Source organism: Spea bombifrons, chromosome 12 (assembly GCF_027358695.1).
Source record: "Spea bombifrons isolate aSpeBom1 chromosome 12, aSpeBom1.2.pri, whole genome shotgun sequence".
In the NCBI taxonomy this organism is placed as follows: domain Eukaryota; kingdom Metazoa; phylum Chordata; class Amphibia; order Anura; family Pelobatidae; genus Spea; species Spea bombifrons.
In genome coordinates, this window is record NC_071098.1 from 19,913,104 (window position 1) to 19,923,175 (window position 10,072).

Sequence of the window (10,072 nt, forward strand, 5' to 3'; positions counted from 1 at the left end):
CACCATAAGAGTGGTGTGATGTTGCGAAACTGGGAGGTCAGTAATAAAGTCCAGTGACAGGTCTACCCAAGGCTTGGTAGGAGCCTGGAGTGGGCATAGAAAACCAGCCGGCTTGTTCCTGATGCTTTTAGCTCTGGCACAAACAGTACAAGAACGAATGAACTGAAGGACATCATTGCGAAGAGTGGGCCACCAAAATGTTCTTTGTATCAGATCTATGGTTTGGGTCACTCCTCCATGTCCGGCTGCTGGCGTGTCATGACAGTGTTGTAAAACCTGGAGACGTGACTTGGGAGGCACGTAGAGCAGATCTCCATGGAAGTAGAACCCATCTTTTTTGTGTAATCGGAGGTTTTCCGGAGGAGCTGGGTCGGATGCTTGGGGGCGGAACAGGTCCCAAAAGGATCGGGTGCCAGCTACAAAATGCCTGGGTAGGAGCACGGTCTCCTGGTCCTGTTGCTGTGATGAGGACATGTCACACATGCGAGAGAGTGAGTCTGCTTTAGTGTTCTTCGAACCAGGTCGGTAGGTTATGTGGAGTCGAAATCTAGTGAAGAAGAGGGACCATCGTGCGAGCCTTGGTTGCAACCGTTTGGCGGTTCTATAGTACTCCATATTTTTGTGGTCGGTGAAGACGGTAATGGGGTGGAGTGTTCCTTCTAGTAGATGTCTCCACTCCTCCAATGCCAGTTTCATGGCTAACATTTCTTTTTCTCCGACTCCGTAATTTCTTTCTGCGGGAGTCATGGTTCGCGAGAAGAAGGCAACCGGATGGAGTTGGTTGTCTGTATCGGCTCTTTGCGAGAGCACAGCGCCGACCGCTGTGTCGGAGGCATCAACCTCCAATGTATACGGTTTTTGGTGCACTGGATGGATCAGAATGGGGGCTGTTGTGAACCGTTCTTTCAAAAAAAGAAAGGCCCTCTGAGCTTCTTCTGACCAGTGGAATCTCTTTTTGACTGAAGTGAGGGAGGTGATGGGCTGTATGACTTTGGAGAAATTACGGATGAATTTCCTATAAAAGTTCGCAAACCCTACAAATCTCTGTACTCCTTTTCTGTCCGTTGGGGGTGGCCATTGAAGAATGGCTTCAACCTTTTTTGGATCCATCTCCACTCGTGTAGGGGTCAATATGAAGCCCAAGAACTCCACCCTCTGTGTTTCAAATACGCACTTCTCGGGTTTGGCGTACAAATCGTTTTCACGGAGCCGTTCCAGTACTTTGGCAACATGTTCCCTGTGTTCCGCTAGTGATGGCGAGTAGATCAGTATATCGTCTAGATAGACAACAACAAATCGATCCAACATGTCTCGGAAAACATCATTCATGAAATGTTGGAACGTGGCTGGGGCGTTACACAGCCCGTAAGGCATAACTAAGTACTCAAAATGTCCGTACCGGGATCTGAATGCAGTACTCCATTCATGTCCTTCTTTTATCCTCACCAGGTTGTATGCTCCTCTCAGGTCTATTTTGGTGAAGAAGGAGGCAGTGCTAACACGTTCCATGAGTTCTGGAATCAATGGTAGGGGATATCTGTTCTTTATCGTCACATTATTCAATTCTCTGTAGTCCACGCAAGGACGTAACCCCCCGTCCTTTTTGGGAATGAAGAAAATCCCTGCTCCCGCAGGAGAGGTGGAAGGTCGAATGAATCCTTTGGCTAGGTTTTCGTCGATATAGGCTTTGAGAGTGACGAGTTCAGGTTCAGACATGGGATATATGCGGCCGAACGGGATAGGGGCACCTGGAAATAAATCGATCGGGCAGTCATACTCCCTGTGTGGTGGTAATCGGTTGGCTGCTTTTTTCTCGAATACGTCCGCAAAACGTCTGTAGTGACTCGGAATCGTAGGAATCGGAAGGGAGCTGTAATCATGTGCTACATTAATCGACAAAGGCAGCTTATGTGAATGAGTGTCTTTATTGGCAGGGAAAGACACAGAACTATATTTCCAATTAATATGAGGGTTTTGCGTCCGCAACCATGGAAGTCCCAGGATAACTGGGAACACTGGAGAGGGTATCACATCGAACGATATGTTCTCAGTGTGGTCAGGGTTGATGTGTAAACGTAAGGGTACAGTCTCTATGGTGATAGGACCGGACTGCAGAGGACGTCCGTCCACTAACTGCAACAGTAGAGGTGTTGTCTTCTTCTGGACTGGTATGCCGTGCTGCCGGATGATGCCTGTATCCAGAATGTTACTGCTGGCTCCAGAGTCGATCATCGCTGCGAGAACGACGTACTTCCCTTTCCACTGCAAGGTAATGGAGAGGGACACATGATGGGACGTGTGTGAAGACATACCATGAACGGCAGGAATCAATAAGGAGGGTAGCTTACCCCTCGATGGTCGTCTCTTGTTCTGGCACTCATTAACGTAGTGGCCCTTGGTACCACAATAAAGGCAGAGATCCTGAGACCAACGTCGTTCCTTTTCCGCACCCGATAACGGACCTTTGATGAGGCCTAGTTGCATGGGTTCCTCTGTTGTTTCCTTGGACGTGGTTCTATGTTGGGGTCTGGGAGTGGACCATGCGTGTGGAGGAGACGACACACGTTCAGCTTTTCTCTCTCTTAACCTCCTGTCAATTTGGATGCACAACGTAGAGAAGTCGTCCAATGAGGACGGGATAGCAGAACGAGCAAGTTCATCCCGTATGGCATCAGATAAGCCCAACCGGAACTGGTCATGTAATGCCGATTCGTTCCATGTTGTCTCTAGAGAGATTCGTCGGAATTCCGCAATGTAGTTTTCTACCGGTCTTTTGCCTTGACGAAGGGCCCTTAAAGCACTTGTAGCTGAAGTGGTTTGGAACTGATCGTCATAAAGGGCATCCATGGCCTGCCGGAAGGAGGTCCATGTATCAAGCACCGGGCTGTTGTTACGGAGTAGGTGATGAGCCCAGAGTTGAGGCTCCTCGGATAACAGGGCAATAACCGTGTGTATCTTGACGTAATCATTGGTATACGTCTTTGGTTTGAGACCGAACAATATTTGGCATGATGTTATGAAAGTCTTATATTTTGTGCGATCTCCAGTGTATCTATCCGGCAAGGGTACTTGTGGTTCATACGTGGGTACTCCTTGGGATACTGGTGGTTCTTGTGCCTCCAATGGTGCGGGAGGTGGTGCACCATGTGTACTGAGAGCACCTTGCATTTGTTCTATCTGTAGTTGTTGTTGGTTTTGTCCTGATTGAATGTCATGTAGGGACTGAGTTATCGTTGCCATCTGCTGGGCAAGAGCAGTTACTGCCTCTGTTAACCCTGCGGTTTCCATAAGGGCTCAGTTGTTGTATTACGATGGTACAGGTGAGGAAACCAGGATGCAGGGGAGTACGTTCACTATGCAAGCGAAAGTCAGTATCGGGTATCAGGCGGAGAAGGTTCAGGCAATCCGGGTCAGGAGCAGAGAGGTCAACAAGGTCACAAGACAAGCAGAGGTCGGCACCGGGTATCAGGCATAGAAGGGTCAGGCAATCCGGGTCAGGAGCAGAGAGGTCAACAAGGTCACAAGGCAAGCAGAGGTCGGCACCGGGTATCAGGCATAGAAGGGTCAGGCAATCCGGGTCAGGAGCAGAGAGGTCAACAAGGTCACAAGGCAAGCAGAGGTCGGCACCGGGTATCAGGCATAGAAGGGTCAGGCAATCCGGGTCAGGAGCAGAGAGGTCAACGAGGTCACAAGGCAAGCAGAGGTCGGCACCGGGTATCAGGCATAGAAGGGTCAGGCAATCCGGGTCAGGAGCAGAGAGGTCAACAAGGTCGCAAGGCAGGCAGAGGTCGGCACCGGGTATCAGGTATAGAAGGTCTAGGCAACAGGTACACATACAGCTAAGTTGTAAGAACAACTGAGCACTGAACAGGTATCAGTGCTCAGTTTTTAAACCAACCGCCTTTCTAAGCTCCGCCCCCATCAGGGGTGCCGTCCAATGGACGTTTCGTCTCCTCCATTGGAGACTAGTTTCAGAAGGGGGGCGTGGTGTATGATGCCGTGGGTGTCTATCATTGTGCGGCGGTTCTTTCATGTGAACCGCCGCGTATGAAGAGACACCGTTGCGGCATCGGTCCTGGAGGGGTAAGTACCGGGTACCCGCTACTCGTGGGTACTCGGGTGAAGTACTTCTCACCGGAGCGGAACGCCACGAGCACCCGGGCGACGTGTCCCGGACGGGACCGTAACGTCGCGGGTACTCGGGCGACCCGCTCCGTATGAGATCCCGTCGTAACGGGTACTCGGGCGACGCGCTCCGAACGGGAGCGCGACGCTGCGAGCACCCTTTACTCGCACGCCGGCCGGGATCGTGACAGAGGGACACAGAGATCTTGAAAATGGAGATAGTGCAGAAAGGAGTGGGGCTTCAGATCAGAACAAGGGGGGTGGAGATGGGGGGGAGGGGCAAGATCAGAACAGAGGAGGTATGTATTAATAAAAATTCTCATAAAATTCAAGAGACTCTAAGGGTAATATTAAATGTATGCTTGCTAATGCAAGGAGCCTAAATAACAAAATGGGAGAACTAGAGGCAATAGCATACACTAACCAATATGATATAATAGGCATAACAGAAACATGGTGGGATGAGAGCCATGACTGGGCAGTTAACTTAAAAGGTTATACATTATATAGGAAGGACAGAAAAAGCAGGAAGGGAGGAGGAGTATGCTTGTATGTTGGCAACGAGCTAAAGTCAAATATTAAGCATCTTGAAGGCGACAAGGGATTTGTGGAAGCTTTATGGGTAGATATCAACTTGGGGCAAAAAAAAGGAAAAGAACTACTGGTTGGGATATGTTATAAGCCACCTAATGTTAATAATGATGAGGAAGAGCAGCTGTTAGAACGAATTGAGAAAGCTGCACATCTGGGTAACGCATTAATTATTGGAGATTTTAATTACCCGGACATAAATTGGGATAGAGAGACTAGTAGTTCTGCAAGGGGATCCAGGTTTTTGAACCTGTTAAATGACACCTTCATGTCACAACTGGTACAAGCACCAACTAGAAAGGATACTTGTTTGGATCTGGTGATAACAAACAATGTTGATCTTGTGTCTAACATTCAAGTGGGGGAGCACTTGGGTAATAGTGATCACAATATGGTCTCTTTTGAAATAAACTCAAAAAAGAAATTGCCCATGGGGAATACTAAAACGTATAATTTTAAGAAGGCCAATTTCAATAAGATAAGGGCAGCTTTACAACTTATTGACTGGCAAAAACTCTTCAGGGATAAAAATACTGAGGAAAAATGGAGTATTTTCAAACAAATATTAGCAGGGTACACTTCTCAGTATGTACCACTAGGAAACAAATATAAAAGAAACAAATTGAAACCGATGTGGCTTAGTGGGGTCGTTAAGCAGGAAATTAAAAATAAGAAAATGGCTTTTACAGCATTTAAATCAGACGAATCAGAGGCATCCTATATAAGATATAAGGAAGCCAATAAAGCATGCAAAAAAGTGATTAGATGGGCTAAACTAGAAAATGAGAGGGTGATTGCCAAAGAGAGCAAAACTAACCCCAAAAAAATTCTTTAAGTACATAAATTCTAAAAAAACGAAGAATGAAAACATAGGTTCATTAATAACAGAGAGGGGAGTGTTGGTTAAGGAGGACCAGGAAAAAGCAGAAACTTTAAATAAGTATTTTTCCTCAGTATATGTTATGGAGGAACCTATGGCAATGGAGATACATAGGACCACTGAGAAAAATTTTCAGTCAAACTGTGAGTGGATGGCCCAGGACAAGGTGCTGCAGCAACTAAAGAAAATTAATGTTAACAAGGCTCCAGGGCCTGACGGTATTCACCCACGAGTACTTAAGGAGCTGTGTCAGGAAATAAGTGAACCTCTGTTTCTAATCTTTCGGGATTCTTTTCTTTCAGGAATTGTACCAGAGGATTGGAGGAAGGCAGATGTGGTTCCTATTTTCAAAAAGGGTTCCAACTCTGTGCCCGGAAATTATAGACCTGTGAGCCCAACTTCCGTTGCTGGGAAAGTATTTGAAGGGCTGTTTAGGGATAATATTCAAGAATTCCTTGGGAAGAACAGTATTATTAGCACAAATCAGCATGGTTTTATGAAACATAGGTCATGTCAAACTAATTTAATTGCATTCTACGAAGAAGTAAGTAGAAGTGTAGATCAGGGTGTTGCAGTGGATGCAGGCCCGGACTGGGACAAAAAATAGGCCCGGGCATTTAAGCCTGAGCAGCCCTTATTTATTTATTTATTTATTGTTAAAGCCCACCCTTCATGTACCATCTTTGCATTTAATCATTCAGACAAATCATTAACACATTCATTAATGCAGTCTCACAAATCATTCAAGCAATTCATCCTCACATGAATTCATTGTCATACGCATTCACACAATTCATCCACACATTCATTCATTCTCATACGCATTCACACTACCCCCTCTCTTCATCTTATCTGCCCCTTCTCACTATGTTCCCCCTTTTCACTATGTAACCCTCTTCCCCACTTCTCAATATGTACCGCCTCTATCTATCCCCTCTCCCCCTTTCTCACTATCTAACCCCCCTCTGCCCCTTCTCACTGCACCCCCCTCCCTCACCCTACTTACCTTGTTGCCGGAGCAAGAAGCAACTGCGACCGCGCCTGTGGCAGGGCAGGATTGACTTAGGGGCTGATGGAGCTGCAGCTCCAGGCCCCCACCTTAAAATAGGCCCAGTCAGGACCGGACTGACTGGTCCTATATGGCCGCATTAACGCAGAGCCCCTTAAGCCCGCCGCAACTACCCCCTCCTAACTATCTACCCTCTCCCTCTTTGAAGTTCACTTACCTTTCAGGAGTCCTGCGGTGGGGGTGTAAGGCCTCTGCCTCCCAGCTCTGCCACTGTATGGAACAGTATAGAGTGATGGGAGTTATGATGTACTTTTAGAGCATAATTAGATCATGAAAAAGACATTGTAAATGGTACAGCATAACACCCATCACTCTCACACACTTACCAATCCACACGTATACCAATCCACACACATATACCAATCCACACACATATACCAATCCACACACATATACCAATCCACACATATATACCAATCCACACATATATACCAATCCACACATATTTACCAAACCACACATATATACCAATCCACACATATATACTAATCCACACACATATATACCAATCCACACACATATATACCAATCCACACATATATACTAATCCACACGCATATATACCAATCCACACACATATATACCAATCCACACACATATAGTAATCCACACATATACCAATCCACTCTCACTTAATGCTTTCCTACCTTTCCTTTCTTCTTTCAGCTTCTTTTCCTCTTCTTCGCTCCTTCTGTCTTCTTCCGGGTCAGAGTGCACGGACAGCGGTGGGTGCGGCTTCAGTGCTGTGCGCCGGGATCTGACAACAAACCCCGGCGCACAGCAGCTGTTGCCGGGCGGATCACAAGGGAGCGGTATCGGAGGTCTTTAACAGACCTCCGGCTCCCTTGAGTGATTTTAAGCCGGGTTGAACCCGGCTTAAAATCACTCAAGGGAACCGGAGGTCTGTTTAAGACCTCCGATACCGCTCCCTTGCGAGCCTGTTCCTCCAGCGGCGGACATTACTGTCCGTCTCTGGAGGGGTGCCGGGTGCCGCAAGTTGGCACCCCCTGATGAGCGGCACCGGGTGCGGACCGCCCGCCGCCGCCGCCCCCTGGAGTGTGGCGTCCTGTGCGGTCGCACACCCCAAAGGTCGGCCCTGCTCTAAGGGGCCGGGAAGCCCCACCAGGGCCGGCCTTAGGGGTCTGCGGCCGCACAGGGTTTAAATTAAAACATCGGGTTTTTTTTTTCAACTTTATTTAACATCCTCCATGTTAAATAAAGTAAAAAAAAACTTTATTTAACAAGGAGGATGTTAAATAAAGTAAAAAAACCCCGATGTTTTAATTTAAACCCTGTGCGGCCGCAGACCCGTAAGGCCGGCCTTGATGGGGACTTCCCGGCCCCTTAGAGTGGCGGACCCGGTCGCAGTTGCGGCGGGCTTAAGGGGCAGGTGCCCCTTATGCCCTGCGTTAATGCGGCCGTAGGTAGGGTAGGGGCCTGGAGCTGCAGCTCCATCAGCCCCTAAGTAAATGCGGCCCTGCCGTGGCCCGGCCCACCGGGCAAATGCCCGGTGTGCCCGATGGCCAGTCCGGGCCTGAGTGGATGTAATCTACTTGGATTTTGCCTAGGCGTTTGACACGGTTCCACACAATAGGTTAGTATTCAAACTGAAAGAAATTGGCCTAGATGCAAATTCTTGCTCTTGGGTAGAACATTGGCTTAGAGGTAGAGAACAGAGAGTTGTTATAAATGGTAAATTTTCAAGCTGGTCAAAAGTGGTAAGTGGTGTCCCTCAGGGTTCTGTTCTGGGACCAATTTTATTCAACATATTTATAAATGACCTGGCAGGAGGCATTGAAAGTCATTTTTCTGTGTTTGCAGATGACACAAAACTAGGTAAAGTTATACAGGGCGAGCAGGATATTACTGTGCTGCAGAGGGATCTAGATAGACTGGGGGACTGGGCACTCAAATGGCAGATGAAATTCAATGTAGATAAATGTAAAGTTATGCACTTCGGGGTAGCGAATGCACAAGCAACCTACACCCTAAATGGTAGTGAATTATGGGTAATGACAAATGAGAAGGATTTGGGAATTGTTATAGACAACAAACTAGGCAACAATGTGCAGTGTCAGTCTGCGGTTGATAAGGCCAGTAAGGTATTGTCGTGTATAAAAAGGGGCATCAAGTCGCGGAATAAAGATATAATTTTGCCTCTGTATAAATCAATGGTAAGGCCGCACCTTGAGTATGCTGTGCAATTTTGGGCACCTTTTCTAAAGAAGGATATCATAGCACTAGAAAGGGTGCAGAGGCGGGCTACAAAATTAATAAAAGGAATGGAGCACTATAGTTATGAAGAAAGGTTAACTAATTTAAATCTGTTTAGTTTAGAAAAACGTCGCCTCAGAGGGGATATGATAACGTTATATAAATATATTCGGGGCCAATACAAACCATTGTGTGGAAATCTGTTCATAAACAGGACTATGCATAGGACACGTGGTCATGCATTTAGACTGGAAGAAAGGAGATTTAGACTAAAGCAGAGGAAAGGGTTTTTTACAGTAAGGACAATAAGGATGTGGAATTCTCTGCCTGCAGAGGTAGTTTTATCAGAGTCTGTACAGACGTTTAAACTGCAACTGGATGGATACCTGGAAAAACATACCGTATTGGCTCGGATATAGGCCGCCCCCGTATATAGGCCACACCCTAAAAGTTTGGTGCTTTTTTAAAGAAAAAGTTTTTTTTCTTTAAAAAAGCACCAAAAAAACATGCTGCCACTCCCCCCGAGATATGCTACCACTGTCCTCCCTCCCCGAGATATGCTACCACTGTCCTCCCTCTCCGAGATACGCTGCCACTGTCCTCCCTCCCCGAGATACGCTGCCACTGTCCTCCCTCCCCGAGATACGCTGCCACTGTCCTCCCTCCCCGAGATACGCTGCCACTGTCCTCCCTCCCCGAGATACGCTGCCACTGTCCTCCTCTGCCCCCCCCTCCCCAACTTACCGGAGCACTGGATGTGCCGGCACCGGAAGTTGTACTGCGTAGATGTCCCCCGCCGGCGCCGCAAGACACCCGGGAGTCTGCTCCGGTAAGTCCGGGGAGGGGGTGCAGAGGTAAAATGCATCCGCACAATGCGCTTAGACAACCTCCCGTGCCGGCACCTCCCCCCCCGTGGGAAGTGCTGGCAGGGGAGGCTGTCTGAGCGTATCGGGGAGTAGGATGCAGGTCCCCTGCACCGCTGCGGGGGATCTGTATCCTAACCCCGCTGCCTGCCCGGCGCCTGGGACTGCATGTCCCGGGCGTCGGGCGCTAGACCCCGAATATAGGCCGCACCCCCACTTTAAAGACTTAAAGTGGGGGAAAAAGTGTGGCCTATATTCGAGCCAATACGGTAATATTCGGGGATATAATCTTTAATTATGGGGAAACAGCTTATTGATCCAAGGAGAAAT